General features: G+C 27.9%; 1 protein-coding gene across 1 annotated transcript in view; it reads left to right on the top strand.

The window, feature by feature from the left end:
• Positions 1 to 1,381: 1,381 nt before the first annotated feature.
• The window catches only part of alpha-Man-IIb (alpha-Mannosidase class II b), a 217,915-nt gene continuing 194,299 nt past the window's right edge, over positions 1,382 to 24,997 (top strand). Inside the window, exon 1 of the mRNA XM_089171581.1 lies at positions 1,382 to 2,155. The gene's annotated coding sequence lies outside the window, so the exon portion shown is untranslated. The remainder of the gene's footprint in view (positions 2,156 to 24,997) is intronic.

Genomic DNA, 24,997 nt, shown 5'->3' on the forward strand with positions numbered 1-24,997 from the left:
GTATTCAAATTTAATTTTGTTGCAACTTTAAATAGAGATCTGATAAAAATAAATAGAGAATTTAATTTGAAAAATGCATCTGCTAATTCTACGATTTATATGTTAGGCTATTATATCTCCCTTGATTGTATAATTAATATAGTTTTCTTTTTGTTGCAGGTGATCATCGTTGGATTTAACAACAAACATTTTAGTTTTTTTTGTTTTCATCTCTTGAAATTGCTTGATTTTTAAATATATGTATAATGGCATTTCTGAAGGCACACACATAATCACTAAATAATAATAATTATTATTTTCAATTTTATAACGAATATAACTCCAAATATTTGTTAAGACGTACCAAAGATTTTGTAAACTTTTTATGGTCAAATATCTTATTATTGAAATACTTTTTTTTAGAATAATAATCTCAATGAATTTATGTTTAATTTCATAGTTTTTCTAATAACAGAAGTTTCTTGGGATTTTGCAATAAACTTATTTGTAAAATTTTGGGTAAGTAGGAGACTGTGATAGTGTGTTAGGAATGAGACTTAGAAAGGGTTAGAGTCAGGTCGGTAAGGTAGATCAGGAAACATAAGAAAGATATACGTTTGACAGTAACGAGGCGCATGGTCGACCTCAGTGGAACACGGAAAAAGTTCATACTTCGGTCATACTTTGTCCAGTGCGCAAACTCGACCGGTCGTCGTTCGACTCGGTGGTCGTTCTTTCTTCTCTTTCCCTCACTCCTCAACTTTAACCCCACCAAAGGACCGACTTAACCAGCGATCAGTACCGGCATCTTTCAAAATAGGAACCTTAGGATCTACGATCCAACGTCATTAAAATTCATTTAAAACATATTTATCTTCTAGTCTAACTGAATCCATTAACTAAAAGAATAATAGTTATTTGATTAATGTCAAACAAATAATTTAAAAACTAAAAAAAGATGATTTCTTTCAAAATTGTATTTATTTTTTAAATATATATTTTCCTTATTTAAATTATTTAGAAAAAAAAAATAAAACAAATAGTTTAAAAAAACCATTATTAAAGCATTAAGAGAAAAAATAAAATAGAGCAGATAAAATGACAGAATAGGTTTTCTTAAATATATTCATTAAACACTATGGCATTTGAGTTAAGGTGTACGTTCCTGCTTGCCGATATCATCCCTCTCGCTTTCTCCGAGATTGGGCGATGCCGTTGTTGGCGCCGCTCGTGTTTTTCCGTCTCTCTCTTTCGTTGGTACTTCCCCTTAGCAAGGTTTGCGCCACCTGGCCGACGAAAGGTCTGGGAATCTCTCTCGCTGGGTTGCGACTCCCCACCAATGAACCATCGCGTTTCCCACTACTGCACCACGGTGATGCAGCGGGTATGGCGCGCGGTGTGGTGGGGTAAGCGGGTTGGACGGCAGTCCTTCGACGGATGCCTCGTCGTAGAGAAGCTTTGCATTTCTGTGTATCCTCGCGAGATAAATTGCAACAAAAAAAAAACAAGGACTATCGTGTTCGTAATCTTACAGCTAGTTTGTGTGCCACTTATTCAAACCTTTTTCGTGTTGTGTCTCTGTGTTATTGTCTTTCTCTCTTTCTATCTATCTCTCTCTCCCTTTCTCCCTTTCTCTTTCTCTTTCTTTCTCTCTCGTAAACTATTATCATTCCTCTCTTTCTCTTTCTTCCCTTTTCTGTCCTTGTCTTTCTAGTGCGAACGACCTACCACCCCTACACAGTGTAGCTCTCGGTTTAGGTTAGAGCAAACCTAACTACTCGTTGTCAACGCCGCGTGCTTCGAAACCGGCTGTTAGTTCGTTTTTATTCGTGATTATCTTACATCCTTTTCTTATTTTCTTCTTGTTTAAGTATAATTTCTATATCTCTTTCTATCTTCTTGTCTTCTTTCCTCACTGTCTCACTCTTTTTCTTCCTACTTATTCTTTCTCTTTTCCTGTGAACAAAGAAGATCTCAAGAGAGTAATTCAAGCAGATTCAAGTTCGAGGATCTTTCGTGTCTTCTTCGTGAAGGATTGTAGAGAATTACAACTACTCGTCGTCTTTTTTTCTTGACCTTCCTTGACCATCCTTATTCGGATAACCAATAACTTCGATATTTCCATCAAGAATTTCTATCAAATTTTTCTTCGTTGGATAATGATTTAAAACGTTTCGTAAGTATTCCTTATCTTTGATTAATGATAGGAATATTTTTGTATTTTGTATTTTGTAATTGTAGCTATTAGTGTAAAAAAAATGCGATAACAAATTAGATTATGTGGTACTGAAAACATTCAAATTTCGCGCTTTTTTTTCAAAGTGAACGATTCTACTGTTTTATTTGTTTTTATTTATTATAAATCACAAAATCAGATTTTTGTAATCATGGTAGAATAGTTAGGCTAAACAGCTGTTAGGTAATATGATAAATGTATATGTGGATATATTTAAAAGAAAAAATAATAAATTTAATATGTAAAAATTTTGTACTATAGGAAAGTTGGACAGGTAAACAAAATCAGAACATATTTATTATATTTACCTGTTCAATTTCTATTTGATATAGAAAGTTTTTATATATTTTATTTCCTTGATGCGAAAAACAACTAATTGACTTACAATTTTAATATTTAAACGTATTTTAATATATTAATTTATATTAATTTTTATTAATTATATATTTTATATTATATATTTTATTTATTATATATTTTATGTTATATTAATATATAATTTATTATATTATTAATTTATTATTTTTATTATACTTACTATAATTATTATATTTATTATATATCTATTAATTTATAATATTAAATTATTATATATTATATTTTATATTATATTTATATTTAATTTTATTTTATATATTTTTATTTGTTATATTTTATTTTATTTTATTTTATATATTTTTATATATTAATATATAATTTTATTAGATATAATATTATTAGAAATAATAATAATAATAATAATAATATATATATATATATATATATATATATATATATATATATATATATATATATATATATTATATTTTTATTTTTAATAGTTTTTAATACAAAACATTACATATATGGCTATAAAATTAAATATTGTCTCGAGTATTGCATAAAATAGTTTCTATATAAACTGTTATTATATATTTGTATAATTTGGAGTTGTTAAATCTAATAAAAAGATCTTTTTTTTTCACGGTATGTTTAGAAATATCGAAGAATTGAAAGTAAAAAACCATTAGCGTGAGTTTCCTTTCGTTCGTGACGGTTTTCACGTGTATTGTTTTACCGGTAAAAGGAAAATAAAGAACTAGTTTTTCTTAGGAAGCTGTGTAAAACCGTACCACGTATCATAGAAACTTTCGTAACTTTTATTTGCGAAAGTCCAGTAAGGCATTTTTATAAGGCATCCATTGTAAACTCTTGTTGTTTTTTCTATTTTTTTTCCTCAAAACTGTTTTTTATTTTCGATTACATCACGTTTGAAGTTATGTCGATAACAACCTAGTAGTAAGAAGAGGAGGAAGTTACTTCTCGAGTATACAACGAGATTTATTGTTCGATTAGAAACCAGTTTTCTCTGTTACAGTTTAATATGAATATTTCTCAACATGATCATTCCGATATTTTTTTATTTCTTTTAGGTTTAATTAAGGACAAGTTTGAAAGTGATTTTTAATAAGACTCTCTTTTTTTTTCTTCTTTTTTACAATTTTAAACAAGATTTGAAGATATTTATCGATTTGTGTAAATATCATCAAAGTTTCATAATTTTAATGAATATTTCAATTGATTTATCTTCAAACTTATGTTTGAATACTTTATAAATTTATTTAAAAGAAGAAAGAAAACAAAAATCGTTACTTTATTTTAATACGTAGGAATAAAATATAAGAAAAATCAGTGATGTTGAATTTAATGGAAATTCATCTCCGGTTAGTTCATAACGTATTATACGATCATCCTTCGTTTGTGGTTGGAGGAAGGAAGGAAAGAACGAACGAACGAACGAACGAACGAATGAATGAATGAATGAATGAATGAATGATATAAAAAAAGAAAGAAGACAGAAAGAAAGATAGAAAGCAAGAAAGAAAGAGAGGGAAATATTAATTAACTTCTCTTGGAAAAGTTATTAGCCTGTCGTGGGTGGAATGAGCGTGTTACTCCAGCAGCATCAACGATACTCATTGTCGAACAGCAATTATACGTTCATCGATCCGATCTTTCTCTTTCTCTCTTTCTCTCTCTCTCTCTCTCTTTCTCTCTCTCTCTCTCTCTCACTTTTTTTCTCTTTTTATCTTTATTTCTAATAAACGTATCTTAATCCTTGGATCGATTCGTTCATATATTGACGAAGCTTTTCATTTCTATTTTTCAAATATTCAAACGGTCTCTGGTTCGATTTCGTATATTCCGACCAATAACATATCGTTTCCTTATTGCTCTTTCGAATTCGATAGATTTTTTTTTTTTCATCAAAATTTACTAACGATTGAAAGCAATCTTTTTCATGAATTTTATATCGAATTTTTTGTCCATTACATTTTTATTCTATCTTTGACGAATGATTTACTTACTGTTGAATGTTTATTCTATTGCTAATCCAGGACCCTCAAAGTGGTGTCTAAGTTTTTAAGTATCAGAGATATAGGTTTATTTATGTATTCTAATTGAAAATATTATTAGGGGGGTACTGAAAAATTAATCAAAATGTCTTCAATGAGTATACTCACATTTAGTTTGTGTCAATGAAAAAACCAAAGGACTTTTTCAAAAGGGAATTTAACAATTTTTTTTTTTTTTTACGTAAAGCAAAAAGTGTTGGAAAATGATGAACAAATGTTTTGTTGATTAGCAGCATTTAAAATTTCTTTAATAAATAATTTTAATAATAAATAATCTAATTTTATATACTAAATCTCTGAGATTGTTATTTCAAACATTTGTTTCTTTAATATCAAATCAAAAATTAGTAATAAGAACATTTTTATCTCGAAAAATTCGATCACAATTTAAAAGGATATTTATTTACGATCCACAAACACAACCAAATTTTTGTATATATATTAAAATTATTTATATATTAATTTATACAGAATATTTATAATAAGTAAAAATAAAATTCATTATATAATAATTTATATATCATATTATTTAATATATACAGTGAATGTGGAAAGTATTCGTACACCGATCAATCTGAAGTAAAATGTTGTAAAATCGTAGTTTAACTAATTTTTTATAAACGATGAATTTAAACATATTCTTGGAAGTCTCTACAATATATGTAATGAAACAAAATCTGATAGACACTGTACTATATGAAGGAAAAAAATGAACAGCTGAAACCCGAAAACTTGCGACCCACTGTGAAACACGGTGAAGGTTCTGTACTTGTTTAGGACTGCATAAGTGCAGTTGGTTTTGGCATGACCATGAAATCCTTCATTTCGCAACAAAATTACCTACAGTACTAGCGGATGTATTAATATTTCAATTATTTTTAAGATGTTCGACTATTTTGATAGCACTTATCATTGGATTCTGTTTTATCATTTTTGTGATAACTCGTCCAGTGTACCGATTAATTTTCCGTGAACGTCCACTTCTTGAGTTATTTTACAGTTTTTTTCTTAATCCATACCTATCAATGTTACTTTGTACAGTAAAGGTCTGTTTATAATTCGCGATATTTCTAATAAACTTTTACATTGATTATTTAAACTAATAATCATTTTTATTTCTTCTATCGTTGTTTGCACACGTTTTCATTCCATTTTTCAACAATAATTTTCGATCTTAAAAAATGTTGAGCTCAACTGATGCCGATAAACGCTTATAAATATACTGACGAGGTCAATTATAACTAGAAAGCAATCACGTGATGTGTATACATTATGATTAATACACAAACTCACTCTCTTGTAAATAGTTCGAAATTAGAACTGTATGAATACTTATTGCTCGTATATTTCTTCCAATTTCTACATTTTCCTTGTTATAATAATTTTTTAATTTATTCAACAAAATAAATTGAAGATCATGTATAAATTTATCGTTTATAAAAAGTTACTTAATAAACAACAATTTCACAATATTTTATTTCAAATTGATACTGTGTTCGAATACTTTCTACAATCATTGTATTATCGTCTCGTAAAGTTATTTTTATTTTACACAAGTTAGAATCTTTATTAACTCAAGATATTAGAAAGAAGTGTCAAATTTATTTCACGTTTAGGTGTACGTGTTGTTGTTTTTTTCGAATGCAAATGAGATTTGTATGTGCGCGAATGTGTGTGTGCATATATACTGTTAACGAATGATGTACACATATATATGTGTATACGTTAGGTTAAATCGTATAATTTATTTAATTTCATAATCGGTAGTAAATATAGAGATAAATTATTCGAATCGTACATTTTGTTTTCCTCGTTCTTTTTTATTTCTTTTAAATCTTATCCTTGATTAAAAATGATTCTTCGAATCATCTTAGACATTAGTTATACGTTTCCGCGAATAGATTACAATTTGATGAAAATAATATATACGTACATAAGAGGAAATAGATTAGCAATGGCAGTAGTTAGAAATAAAAAAAAAAAAATAATGATTCGTCATTAGAAATATCAAAGTTACAAGTTTGATATGCATGATATTATTGTGTATCGCGTTAATCGCATACGTTTTTCTTTTTTTTTTTTCCATAAAATATATAAGTATGTTATATATGGTCATTTATTAGGACAAATTTTACGCTTTCTACCGGTCAACTCTACATTCATTATAATAAAAACTTGGAAAGTCACTACTCATTATGGAAACGGTGAAATTTTCATAATAACTTTTTCCGCTTGCCTATGCAATCTAGTTTTTTTTTCTTTTTCTTTTTCGTTTCTTCTCTTGTCTTTTCTTTATTAATAATCACGCCGAAGTTTTATTTTTTTTTTTTAACAATATATCGACCGATATTTCTTCTTCTAACTTTCATTAAATATTTTTCTAATTTTCCTTTTAACTTTTTTACATTTGCATCAAGCGAATAGGAAAACATGTTTATCGTTTAAATTAAATGATTATTATCATTATATTCATAAATAGTGATAAAAGTGTACAATTCTTTTACTTATTTCTATTTTCTATCTTTAAACTAATACTCTGTATAATGTTAGTGTTGATTTGATATAGTAAATTACATTAAAATACATGTGTCTCTTTCTCTCTTTCTATTTTCTCTCTCTCTCTCTCTCTCTCTGTTTCTGTAAAGACGATAAAATGCGATTTCCTAGACAAAAATACGGTTTGGAATTTCGGTAAAGTCAAACGTGCTGAGCGGAAGGCATACGAAACTCTCGAAAAGGGTATCCACGTTAAAGGTCGTAAATTTTTCATTTTCAAGGGACAACGAAGCGACTTCTTGTCGTTCCCGAAATTCGACACTTTTGTATAGGTGTTTTTGTGGAGATGTATGTATATATTCATGCATGCATGTTTACGTACGTAAGTGAAAGAGACTAGAAGCAAACTCGATGAAACGAAAATTTCTCGTGTCACAAGAGGAAGTGTCTCGTGTCACAAGAGAAAACTCTTCTTCCTGTCCGGTGTCTAATTCTCTTTCTCTCTCCCTCTCTCTCTCTCTCTTTCTCTCTCTCTCTCTCTCTCTCTCTGTCTGTTTCTCTCTCTTTACTCAAGAGAATTAGTTTCCTTAAGGAATTTTAGCCGAAGGGTAGCTGCTGAAATACCTTACGTTGTTGTTTCTTCTTTTTGCAACTCTTTCTTTTTAAAGTAACGTGTTTTATTGAAGTTTGTTTGTATATTTTTTAAGTTGTTGTTATTTTCTTTTTTCTTTTTCTTGTTTTCTATATTTCTTTTTTTTTTTCTACAACTTATTGTATCTTATGATATAAAAATAAAGATTTATTAGACTAAAAGTGATGTTGAGAATTTATATTTTATATAAAAGTATTATTCTATATTAAGTATTATAATAGTATAATATATATTAGTATAGTTATACTATTTACTACTATATATGTTAAGTATAATATAGTATAATTTATTATTTATTATATTAAGTATTATTATAGTATTAAGTAATTAGTATATAATATTACTATTACTATATATTAATTTTACTATTATAGTACTATATAATGTATATAAAAATATATATATGAATATATTATAATGAAGTTAATACTAATTATATAATAGTGTATAATATATTACGTATATAATATAATTAATTATTACTATTATATACTAATTACCTATTAGTATTAGTATATAATAGTTTATATATTATTTAGTATTTATTAATAATAATAGTAATAGTATGTATGTATTATTAATAATAATATTATATAATATAATAGTATATAGTATTATATAGTAATAACATTATGTATTATTACTATTATAATATAATTAATTATTACTGTTATATACACTAATTACCTATTAGTATTAGTATATAATAGTTTATATAATAATTAGTATATAATAGTATTACTAATAGTATATATAATTACTTATTACTATCAGCATATAATAGTATTAATATATAATAATAATAATAATAAGTATCATAATATAAATATATAGAAAATAATTCTTGTCTGAGGAATATTTACAAAGAAAAAAAAAATAATTATTTCTTACTTAATTACTTAATTATAATAATAATATTAATGAGTATTGATTATTCGAGTCATCGGTTCAATTATAGAAAAATACTCACTCAGTTTAGAATTAATTCAAGTGATAAGATTTAATTAATAATAATTATTAATTAATCATGTTAAAGGTAAAATAGGTGATACTGTTTAAACGATCAGGTTTCAATATTTTATTCCAGTTGGAAAGTTGTGTTCTTAAGGGTAGTAAAGAAGTTCTCTTTCCATGCGTTTCGATATCTGCAGTTTGCACAGTGCACCTGCATTACTGTTGATACCTGTCCTATCCTCTATTTGTACCTTCTACCTTACCTACCCAACCTTCCCCTTCTTTCTTTTTTTTTCCCCTTTCTTTTCTCTTTACATTCTTATTTTCAACCTTTCCTCCTTCTTACCAACCTACTTACTTAACTGCTACCACATTCACCGTACTACTACTCCTCCTTGGATGCTCATGTGTGCGTGTTTGTTTTTTATGTATATGCGTGTGTACGTATTTACAGGTGCAACTTGCACACGTTATTTATTTATGCAGGTAACTCGTCGACTTTTTTTTTATTACGAAGTATCTTTCTCGAAAAATCGGATATATACCACCACACCTTTATTGTTAATATTACTTTCACAATGTGTGTTAATGTTACACATTCTACTTTTTTATATATACATATACAGTAAATATTAATTTTAAAATAATCGATAGTTAGTTTTAGTTTTTAAGGAGTTAATTGTGATTGACGAGTATACTCGTCATGACTCGATTCTGGAGATATAAAACGGTGCGCACTTTTAAAGTAGGGCGTCGTCAAAGTTAACTGATTAAAATGTTCAATTTTTTTTTGTTTATTGTTATTCTTCATATATTTTAAGTGTTGTCTTTCTATTGATCGAATTTAAAAACTCGGAAAATGCTTAGGGCAAGAAAGATTGATCGAAATCTTGAAAACATATTTTTTACTCGTTAATTTTTGAATAAAGAAAAAATTTGTCGAAGACATTATTTTTTTTTTTTTTTTTCACGACGTGGAAAATTACTAACACCTGCGGCTGTATGTTCAATCTTTAATGGAATGGCACACGTGGCGATACGAAATTGAATTCGACTCATTGGAAAAATGTCGGAATTATTATCCAGTACTTTTTCTTTTTATTGTTGAATGTTTTAAAATGTCATATTGCAAGTACAGGATTCGATTAATAAAGAAAAATATGTGTACTTAAAACAATTAAATTAATACGAGATCTGTGATTTTTTTTTTGTGATAATAATAATAGCTTTCAAAATTGCGATCGTAATTAATAATTATTATCAATTTATATTATACTACATTTTAAACATTATTTATTCTCTCTTTTTTTTTTTTTTTCAATCAAAATTTAATTAATAAATAAGTTTCCAATATAAACAAATGAGTGTTTCTTTACTCTCGTAAATCTATGTATGCGTTTAATATAAATCTAGAGGAAAAGTTTGAAATTTTTTTTTCTTTTTAATTGTTTGAAGTAATTTCTCAGAAACTAATACTAAAACAATTTGAAAAGATCTTTTACTGTAAAATAATGATTTTCCTGTGAAACCTGAGCTATGTTGCTATATCATGCTTCAACATCTAAAAGCCAAACAATTAAGAATAACGTGAGAGAAGTGAAACTTTTCTTACTTGAAAAATCACTATAGTAGTGAGGAGGAGGAAGACGAAAGGGTTGGAATTAGATTTTATTTCATCAATTCGAGATTAACGCAATTTTTTGCAATATCCAAATCGTAAGCCTAATCACACGTTATCAGTTTTCTTTTAACCCTTTGATTGGCATGCCGAAATCATATGTTTTGTCCAAGATGCCACGGCATTATTTTTATTATTCAAAAAATATAATAACAAAATAATAATAAAAAATTTTAATAGTTTAATAGGGCACATTTTATTTCAAAGTATCTTTTATATATCGGTCATATTCAAATACACTAACTTTCAATTTTCATTTAATTTTTTACAATTGTAAAAGGTCACCAATGACCACCGTGGCGTCTCAGGAGAAACCATTGCCCGTCATATATGACTAACATGGCAGTCAAAGTGTTAATTATAGTAATAAAAATATAATATTGAAAGTATTGGGTTGGCAACTAAGGGATTACGGATTTTAAATAAGAATTAAAATTGAAAATATTAGTTTATTCAATTAGGTACTGCCCATTTTTGGAGTGCTACATGGAACGAAATAAATGGTAGTCTGAAGGCGCAAGGGTCAGGGCTATATGGTGGATGTGACAACACATTCCAACCCATATCCAATAATTTTTGACGAGTGACCAAAGATGTGTCAAGCTTTGCATTATCATGGTGGAAAACAACACCCTTACGATTTGCCAATTCTGGTCGCTTTGTTTGAATTGCATCGCTCAGTTTGGCGAGTTGTTCAACGTACAGGCTCGAATTGATCGTCTGGTTTTTTGGTAAAACTTCAAAGTGCAGAATTCCTTTATAATCCCATCAGACTGACAGCATAATCTTTTTTTTGGTGAATCTCTGCTTTTGATGTCGTCTGGGCTGGTTCATCTTGCACCACCCACGATCTCTTCCAATTGACGTTGTTATAAACTATCCACTTTTCGTCACCAGTAATTAGTCTTTTTAAAAAAGGATCAATTTTGTTGCATGTCAGAAGTGAATCGCAGACGCCAAATGAATTTCCTCCAGCTGGTGAGGGATCCATTGATCGAGTTTCTTGACATAACCTAGCTATTTTAAACTTTTTTCAATGCGTGTATTCGATACATTAAGTTTCTCTGCAATATAGCTTAAAAACAAGATTATCTTATAATCATAAATGTTTGTTTAATTGGATTTAAATGCAATATTCAGGGTGATTCATCAGCTCTTACCATCTAAATAGCTCAGAAAGTATGATACTAGCAGGAAAGTGGATAAGAAAAAAGTTAAATGAAAAATTCAGGATTACAATATGACATTAAGTTGAGTCATTTTCGAGATTTATTTTTTGGTTAACTTTGTTTTTTTTGTTTTGTTTAAATACAATGTTATATTTTAATACTTATTTTCGGATAGCGGCTGACAAAACAATTTCAACGTTTTTCTCATTAACTTTTCTGCTACTATCATACTTTCTGAGTTATTTAGTTGACAAGAGCTGGTGAATCAACCTGTTTATTGAACGTTTCTAGTCAAATATTGGATTGTTCGTTCGTTCGTTCGGCGTGTGTATAAAATTTTATCGAAATGTATATTCCATTATTTTTACGAGCAATTATTATCACGAGAGATTATCGTTCTCCTGAATTTCGGAATCGATCGATCGAAAATATACCCGTTTGAACGAAGAATTCGAGACATTAATTTTGATAATAACTTGGTCGAAACGAGCCCGACGCGGCGCGGCACGGCGTGTCTGACGATGCAATCGTTTTAAATATCGGCACCCCGATGCACTCGTAACCCATTTTATTTGAAATGCACCACGCGCACGGTAGAAGGAAGAGTTGCCGCCAGTTTTACACGCCCGTAAACGTTCATTTTCCGAGACAACGTCAAGTGAAATCTCGCAAAACATTAATTTGTCAAGTTTTTACGTTGTGATACGTTTAACGTGGTGTTTCATTTATCGAATGGTTTTTTTGTTTTTTTTTTTATTTGTTTATCGATAATCACATCCTCGTTTTATTTTCTTAACTTAATTATTATGATTACTTTTGCAAACCTTTTATGAAAAATTTTGACTTAATCCTAGACTTAAACCCATAGTTTCATTTTTCTTCTTTTTCTTTTTTATTTAACTTTTTAACTTTTTAACATTTACATCGTGATTACTTTTGCAAACCTATTACGAGAATTTTGACTTATACCTACCGTTTATTTTTTATTTTTTTTTATTTTTCTATTTATATTATTTTTCTTTTTAATTTCTTTTTTTTCTCCTTTTTATTTGATTTACAAAATTATTATACTCTTACTTTCGCAAACCTAGTACGAGAATTTTTTACTTACACTTACCGTTTCTATTCTTTATTTCTAGTTTGATCATTTTCCTTTTTATCATTTTTATATTTTTAATCTCTTTTAAGTTATTACATGTACTCGATAAAAGTGGACTTTTTATATTTCTTTTCTTTTTTTTTCTCTTCTTTTTTTTCGTTTTTTTTTTTTTTTTTTTTTTTTTTATTCATACGCACTTGGAAATATTTCATTTCACATTTCTTCGGTTCGCAAAGGAATTCGATCGGTGCCAGGTATCGTCTCGAAGGATTTGCTTCGAATTATGTTAACTTTCTCTCTCTCTCTCTCTCTCTCTCTCTCTCTGTCTTTCTCTTGCTTTCTATCTTGTCCATTCAACTTCTCCCCCCTAACTTTCTCTCCCTCTCTCTGTCTCTCTTTCCGTGGATATCATCGAGATATCGCCTAGCAACGAAAGCTGATAGCTCCCAGCAAATCGATAGGTGCCCTGTAATGCAATATATTGGATGGCACTCCTCGGCCTTCAGTTTCCCCTCTCACCCTTTTCCTCTGTCTCTGTCTCTCTCTCTCTCTCTCTCTCTCTCTCTATCTCTAACCTCTCCTCTTCCCAACCTTACTCCTTTCTCTCTCTCTTTTTGACTCCATATACTCCAGAGTCCATGTATCTCCCTGCCCTTGAGTAAATACATTTATTCGTGTGCTTGCTTGTACACAACTCGCGAAAACACACTCATGCATCGCTTTAACACGTCAAGTATAAGCGTGTATGTGTTTACAAGTATGTATTTGTGAACACGCTAGCTTATACATGCAAATTTGTAAGGGGGCATGCGTTCACCATGAGATTGAGAGAAAGAGAGAGAGAGAGAGAGAGAGAGAGAGAGAGAGAGAGAGAGTAGCGTGAATTAAACATGGAAAGTCAAACTTGCTTTCGTGAATATGTTTTCGTAGAAGTTTGATCGACTGAAAATAGATCAAGATCTTTCGTCTTCGTCTTTTGGTTTAACGTAAGAATTATTTATATTGGGTTCCTTCTTGCTAATGTTGTTGTTGTTGTATTCTATGTTCATTTTTCTTATTAAACTAATCGTTTTTTAATTTTATATTTATATGGAGAATAAAGAAACTTGATAGTGGAGTAACGTTATCATGTGACGTAATAACGTTGCTGTATATAATAATAAATATATATAATATTTATTATATATATATATATATATATATTATATATAAAATATAATTGTGTTTATAATTATATATTAATTAAATATAATATAGTATATTTATTATATATATTTTATATGTGTAGCTATTATATATATATATATAATTTATGCATAATATTTTACATAAAATTATTATCTATATTTTATTATATTTATATTTAATAACATATATTTAATTAATATATTAATAATTGAAATATTTATAATTACATTTTATATTAAATATAAAAATAATTCAATTTTATAGAATAATTTTATATAAAATTACTATATGAAATATATTATTACATAAAATTATATTTTATATAAAATTATTATCTATATTATATTATATTTATATTTAATAACATATATTTAATTAATATATTAATAATTGAAATATTTATAATTACATTTTATATTAAATATAAAAATAATTTAATTTTATAGAATAATTTTATATAAAATTACTATATAAAATATATTATTACATAAAATTATATTTTATATAAAATTATGTTTTATATAAAATTATTATCTATATTTTATTATATATTATAATATAACATTAAATGATATATTATAATATTATTATAATATTATATTTCATAATATAATAATATATAATAAATAAATTTTTAAATAATAATACAATATATTATATAATAATTGATATTTTATAATAAAAATATTAATATGATAAATATAATAATATATTATAATAATTTAATGATCTATATTAAATTTTATAATAAAAATATTAATATAACACACACACACACACAAATATTATAATATATTATAATACTATAATATTATATATTAATTTATATAATAAAAAAATTAATATAATAAATATAATAATATATTATAATATATTATAATATTTAATAAAACACTATAGATTATTATATCTAATAACAACGTAATACGATAAATATATAACATTGATTGAATGTAGAAGAAATATATTTTTTTTTTATTACAATTATATAAAAATTATTTTTATAAATATATTAAATTATTTTTTTTAATTATATAAAATTATTTTTATACATATTTTTAATATAATATAGATACATTATATAGATATATATATATCTTTATTATTATATGTATTATATTATATATTTTACGTTTATATTGTTTTGATTTTCTTTTTTTAATAAAACCAATGAAATTCTTACTAGCTATATAATATTATATATTTTGTTACTGATACGTTAATTATCAAATTTCGTGATAAGATATTTTTAATTATACATTTTTGTTTCTTAATATAATATTTCTATTTTTCAATTAAAAGTTAGTTATAAATATACATATATACATATATACATGTATATACATGTATATACATGATCACTCGTGAAAAACATCTGAGATTCTCATTAAACGTTTCTCTACTCTTTCCTTGAGATAATTAGTAACACATTGAATTTATTAGCATGCTTAATAAATTCAATAAGTGAAACCGGCATGCGAGAGTAGTTTTCCAATGTATATATATATATATCAGAAACAGTAATTTTAGTACTGATCTTTTGGAGTTGTAATAATAATAGTTTAACAAATAAATCCTACAATTATTCTACACCTGATATTCTGCATTCGTTTCATACTCTCGATACTTAGTTTTTTGGAAGGTTTTACTTTTAACACGTGTAATCTGCACACATGTTATTTGTTTTTGTTTTATTTTTTTCCTTTTACTCACTGGACCGTGTTTTCTCTTTTTCTTTTTCCATTTTATCTCGTAAAATACTTGTATCCGTGCGTTAGTGATAATTATTATCAAAGAGTTAGAAGAGTGTACGCGTTAAAGCCAAAGAAAACATTGTACCTTTCTTCCTTCTTCCTCGAGTGAACCGAGAATCAGCTCAAAACGAAACTAACACTTCTTTCTTGAAATTAAATGATATCAGAGAGAACTCTTTGAAAGAAAAACTTGTGAGATGCCTTGTTCTGAAATGTTACTCTTATTAGCGACTCCAATTCATAGCAATACAATGAAATTAAATTAAAAGAAAAGAATAAGATAGAAAAGGTATGATGGTTGTGTAGTAGTAGTAGTAGTAGTAGTAGGATAGTAGGGTTGAGAAGAAGTATAGTTGTCTTTTTATTCGAACGAAGATACCTTTTCTCTTTCTCTCTCTCTCTCTCTCTCTTTACGTAGGATTTTCTTTCTACAAAAAGACCTGACGTCTTTTAAGAGAATAGTAACTACTATTTCTCTACTTATTATTATCTTCTATTTTACTTTTGTCTTTTTCTTGTATCTATTGTATTTCTCGCTTTTCTCGATTGAAGTAAAGAAAAAGGAACAATTTAAAAAAAAAATACAAAACAATATGAAATTGTAATTAATTGTATCGAAAAGAGATAGATAGAAAGAGAGAGAGAAACGTATCTATTGATATCCTCGTTGTAATCAAGAAGAGGAGGACAAGAGTACGGTGTCATCGCTTTTAGGAATATTTCAAAGGTTGTTGAATATTCAGAGCGTGTGATCGAGAAATTTAATCGACTTTTGGCAAAGCTATTTTCGTCAAAAGAGAAGTATAGAGTATAACTTCATATATATATATATATATATATATATGAGCCGTTTATTTTGATAGTGGCCTAACTCCAATTATCAATGATTATTTTCCGATTGTTCGTAATTACTCGTAATGATAGAGATTTTGGCATGCTAGAAATGTCATTAAACATGTTTGTCCTCGAAAGATTATTATCATATTATCAGAAAGTGCGGGAAAGGTAATAACTTTATTGTGTAAATCAAATGAAACAAGAAGATTTTTGTATGAAGAAAATAATTAGAAAAGGCAATTTTTAAAAAGGGTACACAATTCTAACAAATAATTGATAAACTGATTAAAAATATGTTTCAATGAGTTTTGTCAGAAATGAAACCGTATCAAATTTTCTATAAAATATCGATGAATGAGAATGAACATTTGAAAATCTTGAATTTATTAGCACGTCTGGGTAGAGCAAAAAAGTTTGACAATATTATATTGACACCAGTGTATGAAAATATCAGACAAATGACAACATCAAAATTCTAGGACATAATGAACCTACTACGACATATACCACCTGGAATATCATGGTTTCTTCAAATCCCTTTCACACATGCAAAATGTAAATGAGCAGTAAATTGTTTTGTAATTGATGTAAGTTAAAAAATGTTTTCAATCGCATCAATTATGTTTCTGAAGTGTTTTAAAGATATGTCAAATAAATTGAATATTATTTTTGTTTTCAATTTGAAGCATCTTAAATTATGTTGAATGGAGGACTTGGGTTATTTCAAAGTTTATAATGAAATCTGGTTGTTAATTTTGAAAGTGATGGTCTGACTGCATTTTTGGTTAGAAAACGCATAATAATTGGCACTATTTTAATAGGAACTATAAATTGAACACCCTTAGATATACTCAAGCTGTATAACTGATTAATATCCTGTACATAGGTCACTTCCAAAATAAATAGGTCATATATATATAGGAAATTTCCTAATGTTTGTTATATTTTGTTCCTTTTTTTTAAAAAAAAAAAAAAGAAAGGTTTGATTACTGAAAGCACACTTCTTAAGGAGTCTCTGAATGTTAATTTGAACATTTTAGTCAAAATCATTTTGGAATAAAATCAATATTTTCTTTGGCATACATTCTGTGTTAATAAATAAACGATTAATTTTGCTTTTATTTTTTCTTTTTGTTTGTTTGTTTGTTTGTTTTGAAATCAGTTATTTTGAAAATTAGTTGGAGTAATGAACATTAATGGTAACATATACTAGGATGAGATGGTGCATTTTTAGTTCGACATATATATTGGTATCTTGTTTTTCTTTTTTGTTTTCTTCTATATCTCGTTACATTGATTTTCAATCGTAAATTTTAATAATTCATCGATCATAGTATTCGAGGGAACACGTTTTTTCATTCCTTCTTTCATTTTATTTGATTTTTTCTCTCTTTTTCTTTTATTTTTACATCATAAAAATGAACGAACAGTGAAATCACCAATCAAATGTACGCAAATCGTTCTCTCTTTCTCTTGCTCTCTTTCTTTCTTTCTTTCTTTCTTTCTTTCTCTTTCTTTTTCTCTCTCTCTCTCTCTCTCTCTCTCTTATTCTTCTATCGTCGATAAAATACGAGGCGGTTTAACTGTATAAAATAAACGTCAAGCGAATTGAACGAAAGAGTTTTATAGCTTCGCGATATGAGAAAGGGGGGTTGGGATAGGGTAAGGTGGGGTTAGGGGGAAACATTCGAAGGAATTTTTCCGGTAAAAACGAAGAAATAGAAAAACAATAAGAAAATGATGATGAAAATGAAAATAATAATAAATAACTGTGGAAAAAAACCAAATAAATGGTCACAGATAGGTATCTGAGTGTGCGTATTATTGGAACTTTGGTCGTCTGGGATTAAATTTTTGAACGAGTCAGCAACTTTTGGTATTTAAGATCGATCATGAACCAGACGAAAGAAATTAACGAAGAACTTAAAAAAAGAATCAATTTAGGTAATGTCAATAAATTACTCAGCTTGCAATTGCTTCAAAATCAGGATATATAGGACAATCATCCTACCGGTAGTCCTTTATGGTAGCCAAACGTGGTGTCACTTACGTTACGAGCCCAAAAGAAATTGAGGCTTTTCGAAAATCAAGTTGTTTCGTAAAATGTTCGGTGCAAAACACGATGAGGAAACGGACGAATGGGAAACCTTTATAGCATGGAAGTACACCGACTGTACAACAAACCGGACATCATTAACGTTGTAAAATCACGTTGATTAAGATGGGCAGGTGTCACGTGGCGCGTATGGGGGTGGATCGAAGGGTGCTTAAAATACTGATCGGTATACCGAACGGGAAAAGACCATTGGGTAGACCGAGACCTAGATGGGATGACAATATTATTTCGGGATCTTAAGGAAGTGGGCTACGAAGACCGCGAATGGATGGGAACAGTGGCGGGATTTAGTATTCGTGGCAATGAACTTTCGAGTTTCTAATGTCAATTAATAATAATAATAATAATAAAAGGAGGGAGAAAAAGAAAAGTAAAAGACAAAGAGTAGAAGGTGAATTGAAGAAAAAAGAAAATAGATAGAAATAATGAGAAGCCTCGTATTTGAAACTCGTTCGTATAATAAAATAATACACGAAATTTATGCATCTTTTCTCCGGCCCCCATCCCATAGAAGTATAGTCGTATATTATATTGCATATTGCATATTGCGTTGCGTTTTAATGGCGGTTTTACGATTCCATCACCACCATTCTTGGTGCACGTGGTGGTTTACCTTGCTCGAAATATACTCGCTTTTCGAGAACGAGAAACCATGGTGAGATAGAAAGAGATAGAAATAGATAGAGATATATATATCGATAAAGATAGAGAGATAGAGAGAGAAAGAGAGAGAGAGAGAGAGAGAGAGAATATTCGAAACTTTGAGTAGGATTTTACTTTGATATTTTTGATGGTAGAAGGACATTCGTTTAAAACTTCAAAAGAATGACTGATTGATATGAGTGAAAAAAAAAAGGATTAGAATATTTGGTATATTTTTTCAAATTTTATTTCATATTATTTTATTTTATTTTATTGACGGAATAAATCCATTGTGTTATATAAGAACAAATAAAAAAAAAAAAAAAAAGAAAGAATGCAATAAAAAGAAAAATATTTTATTTCATTCGCAATCAGATTTGACTTTTGAAGAAGAAGTTAATGAGATCATATATTTCTTTTTGTGTATATTATTAAATATATTTTTTTTTTAAATTGAAGAGAAATTATTTGATAAAAAAACAATTGTATCAAGAATCTTGTACTTTTTTGTTGCAAATTTATGAATAATATTAAAAAAAAAAATATGTATATAGTTAGTCTTTAGTAATTTGTATTTGACATTCCAATAACTATTAGGATAGATTGTTCTATTTTATTTGTAATTGTTCTTTTATTTTATTTTTATACTTGGTGTTCTTTTAATGGTTATGGATGATATTATTAAAAAAAAAAAAAAAAAAAAAAAACACACTATTATAGTCTTTGTTAATATTTTGTATTCAGCATTCCATGGCTAGATAGATTTCTTTCTTATTTTATTTTTTTGTTATTTTTTATTCTTGGTGTTCTTTTAATGGTAGAAAGAGAAAATTTGAGGTTCCGTCGCCTACTTTGCGACTAACTATACCAATGTAATTATGCTCTTTCCTTCCTATAGAAGGTTCTTTTATTTTTATTTTTACGTAAACGCCATCGACATAGAAAACGAATAGAAAAAGAAATGGGAGACGACAATGACCGAGAAGTCTAACTTGAAGAGAGAGGAGAACGTACACGATTATATGGGTGTGTCACATATATATGTATTTTATATATGTGTGTGTGTGTGTATGTGTCACGTGTACAAGACACTCTCTCACCATTTATGGACTCTTTACCGTGTCGGACGCGTTCACGAACATCTTCTTCCTTATTTCTTTCTTTCTTTCTTTCTTTTTTCGTCGAACGAACGAACGATTCGACGACGATTCTTTCTACTCGAGTCTTCTCCTCACGACTTATTAGGAGAACGTTTTCTCCTCCCGTGAGAAAATGTCCATGGTGAAAACACTAACGGGACGAGACAAGAATTCTTCTCGATTTATTTATTTTGCTTCTTTTATTTTTTTTTTTTGTATCTATTCTTTTCTTTTTCTTTTTCTTACTTTTCGTTTCATTTTTATTTTATTGATTTTCTTTTCTCTTTTTATTACAAACGATTCGAAATTATTATTATTTTTTTTTGTTATGTTGATAATATTACGAATCTTTTTTTAAATTATTATTTGAATCAAACCTAATACGTTATTTATATATATATATATATATATGTAGGAGAGTTTTAAGTGTAGCAGAGGTAGACAAAAACTAGTATTCAGTCCTTTCTGTAGATCTTGTTTTATTGAAAAGGAAAAATCTATTCAGATTAAAAGAAAAGATTAGGTGGGCCATAAAACCATAAACGAACCTTGAGGGTTATTAGGATATTTGTGTAATAAAAAACCATGTGTGCAGTGTAGGGACCCTTTGAAGAATTTCCGATATGCGATGCCATAAAAAGGTGTAACATTCCGATGTGCTAGATTAAGTTTCTGTATGCATAGTTCCCACTACCGAAAACCATAGGCTGTACCTGTCGGTGGACTATGGGGTGGATCCTTATGCTATTGGTCAGTTAGATTTGTAAGCTTCTTCCCTCTCAAAAAGGGGTGTAGATGATTTCTGATATAAAAGACATGGAAAGGAATAAGAAAGAGGAGTCTCGGTGGTAGAAGTAAAGCAGTCTCAGTCGTAAAAGTAGCACAGTAGCAATCGTAGCCTTAGTTAGATGTCAGTTGTAACAGTCGCAGTCGTATCAGTTGTAACAGTCGTATAGTCCAGTCAAAATAGCCCTGAAATCGGGTTTTTGAGCTATACGGCTGAAAAAATATGGAAATTATCAGAAAAATGCGTACAATACTGTGGGCAAAGTAAAAAAGTTCTCAACCACCGGGAAAGGGGTGAAAAAAATTAAAAACTACCCTAAAATACGATTTTTGGATTATATGTTAAAAATATCAAAAAAAGTTTCAAATAAAAGTTGTAGAGCATAAAATTTTAGGCCTATCTATATCAGACCATTTTTCCCCTAAAACGCTCCCTTTCACCCCTACGACGGTTCAAAGTACTCAAAAAATGAAAATTCAATAAAAAATATAAAAATTGGACTTTTTAAAATTTTTTTTTTTTAATTATCTTTAAAAAACTACAAAGAACAATCGTAGGGAAACAAAAAATTTTTTTTTTCATCCCTTCTATTAAAAATCAAGGGGTGAAAACGGTTTTTGCTCGATATTTCGCTTAAAACGGGTTATTTAAAAAAATTTTCTTTTTCATATGAATTTTTAATTTATTTTTTAAATTTTGGTGTTGAATTTATATTTATAAATATTTACCTGTAGGAAATATCCCAATTTAAAGACAGGTAATTACTCCCTTAGTCCTACGCCTTTGTAGAAAGAAACAGAAAATGAAGCTATCCTGCTCTTACTCATTGTGACGTAGGTCGCCATGGCACGCATGCGCAGACTCTTAACTTCCATGCGTGCAAGAGAGATAGACAACCTATTGTTAGCTTCGTCCAAATGTAAACAGTATAACTCGATGAAACCCTTTTTCTTAAATATATTCTCTTTTTCTTCTATATTCTCTATAGCTCGAGAGTCTCGCGCGCATCTGTGACAGCATGATAGATTTTTGAAAATATTTCAAAAAGTAAGCGAGATAAAGCGATTTTGTATTAATTATGTTTTGTAGACAATTTTATTTGCTACAAAAAAGGTTCAGTACTAAAATATATTATCTTCCTCACTTTTCGAGATATATTAAAAAAATTAAAAAACTATTCCCACCTTTTCTTACATTTTTGAAAATATCTCAAAAAGTAAGCGAGATAAAGCGATTTTGTATTAATTATGTTTTGTAGACAATTTTATTTGCTACAAAAAAGGTTCAGTACTAAAATATATTATCTTCCTCACTTTTCGAGATATATTAAAAAAATTAAAAAACTATTCCCACCTTTTCTTACATTTTTGAAAATATCTCAAAAAGTAAGCGAGATAAAGCGATTTTGTATTAATTATGTTTTGTAGACAATTTTATTTGCTACAAAAAAGGTTTAGTACTAAAATATATTATCTTCCTCACTTTTCGAGATATATTTAAAAAAATTAAAAAACTATTCCCACCTTTTCTTACATTTTTGAAAATATCTCAAAAAGTAAGCGAGATAAAGCGATTTTGTATTAATTATGTTTTGTAGACAATTTTATTTGCTACAAAAAAGGTTCAGTACTAAAATAGATTATCTTCCTCACTTTTCGAGATATATTTAAAAAAATTAAAAAACTATTCCCACCTTTTCTTACATATTTGAAAATATCTCAAAAAGTAAGCGAGATAAAGCGATTTTGTATTAATTATGTTTTGTAGACAATTTTATTTGCTACAAAAAAGGTTCAGTACTAAAATATTTTATCTTCCTCACTTTTCGAGATATATTAAAAAAATATGATTACTCTCTTACCTCATACTTTTTATTAAGTTTCACCACTGACAAGGACAGCGCAAGGTCTTGCCCTCTCGGATTTTGTTCAAATTTTGCAGGATGATAGATTTTGCTTACCTTTTTACGAATATATAGTGTTATAGGAGATACTACTCAATAATTTTTGAGATATTTGCCATTAAAAATGCTTATGAGGCTATCTAGTGTTTAAATTTACTTCTGAAGTAAGCAATGGTATATAATAGGTTTAGGATAACGACAACGATTCGGCGATTCGTTCCTATAGTGGGCCGAGTCTTTTAGGGTTCGAATCTTGGGAGGTAAATTTTTTTTTTTCTATTTTTATATGTAAAGATACATAATAGAGTTTAAATAAGTTGAAAATGAAATGTCTTAAATGACTAGAAACCTTATAAGAGTTTTTTTTTTATTAGCATTTGTATATGTTCTCAATTCTCACTATTTTCAAAATAAATATCAATGATTGGACTGCTAAAATTTCTCAAAAAATCACGAAAATATATCAAGACTTTTCTTATTTTTGTTAATTATTAATCTTAATCAGTAATTAAGACTTTCCTACGCTTGTTATAATAAAAAAAAAATATGTAAAGTGTTTAAAATACAATAATAGAGAGAAATAAATGATAAAATTTATTAAAATGTAATAAAAAAAATTTTTTTTTAATTTTAAAACTTGAAAAAAAATAGTAGTTATCGAAGGCCCACGGCCAGACCGGCCTAAAACGTAAAATTAGTAGGTTTGCTTTAAAAATTATGAAGAAAATCTAAATATGCACTCACTTTAAAAAATGCAATTTAAAGTTTAAAAGTCGAAAATTACGTATTAAGACACTTTAAATAATTTTTTTGAATTTTTTTTCGAAAAGTACATTGAAAAACAAAACTTTTATGTAGAATGGTAATTTTCATTTGGATGAGTTTTAAAAAAGGTAGTGGCTAAAAACCACAGAAAGAGCTGCTTTTTGAAAATTCGATATCTTTCAGATATCAGGCAGATCAAAAAATGCCACAATTTAGGAGGAAGGGTTTTTCAGTGGGTACTAAAAGATACCAAAAAATGGCGGAAATCAAAAATAAAAATTTTTAAAACCGTCCGATTTGGCGTGGAATGCCCCACATGTACAGAATAATATTTATTACAAAACAATAAAAGCATTTTCCAAGTGAGAATAGAGAGTAAACAGTGATTCAGCCCTACGTGAGAATCTGAATGTACACTGCAATAAACATATCGAAAAAAAATTAATTAATTAATAAATAATATAATTAATAATTAAAAATTAATTTGTCTCGATATTTTAGTATTTTTTCAAAATCATTGATATTTATTTTGAAAATAGTGAGAATTGAGAACATATACAAATGCTAATAAAAAAAAAAACTCTTATAAGGTTTCTAGTCATTTAAGACATTTCATTTTCAACTTATTTAAACTCTATTATGTATCTTTACATATAAAAATAGAAAAAAAAAAAATTTACCTCCCAAGATTCGAACCCTAAAAGACTCGGCCCACTATAGGAACGAATCGCCGAATCGTTGTCGTTATCCTAAACCTATTATATACCATTGCTTACTTCAGAAGTAAATTTAAACACTAGATAGCCTCATAAGCATTTTTAATGGCAAATATCTCAAAAATTATTGAGTAGTGGCTCCTATAACACTATATATTCGTAAAACGGTAAGCAAAATCTATCATCCTGCAAAATTTGAACAAAATCCGAGAGGGCAAGACCTTGCGCTGTCCTTGTCAGTGGTGAAACTTAATAAAAAGTATGAGGTAAGAGAGTAATCATATTTTTTTAATATATCTCGAAAAGTGAGGAAGATAAAATATTTTAGTACTGAACCTTTTTTGTAGCAAATAAAATTGTCTACAAAACATAATTAATACAAAATCGCTTTATCTCGCTTACTTTTTGAGATATTTTCAAAAATGTAAGAAAAGGTGGGAATAGTTTTTTAATTTTTTTAATATATCTCGAAAAGTGAGGAAGATAATATA

This window comes from Polistes dominula, unplaced genomic scaffold (genome assembly GCF_049000335.1).
Source record: "Polistes dominula isolate Pdom_NZ unplaced genomic scaffold, Pdom_raw_medaka contig_26, whole genome shotgun sequence".
In the NCBI taxonomy this organism is placed as follows: Eukaryota; Metazoa; Arthropoda; class Insecta; order Hymenoptera; family Vespidae; genus Polistes; species Polistes dominula.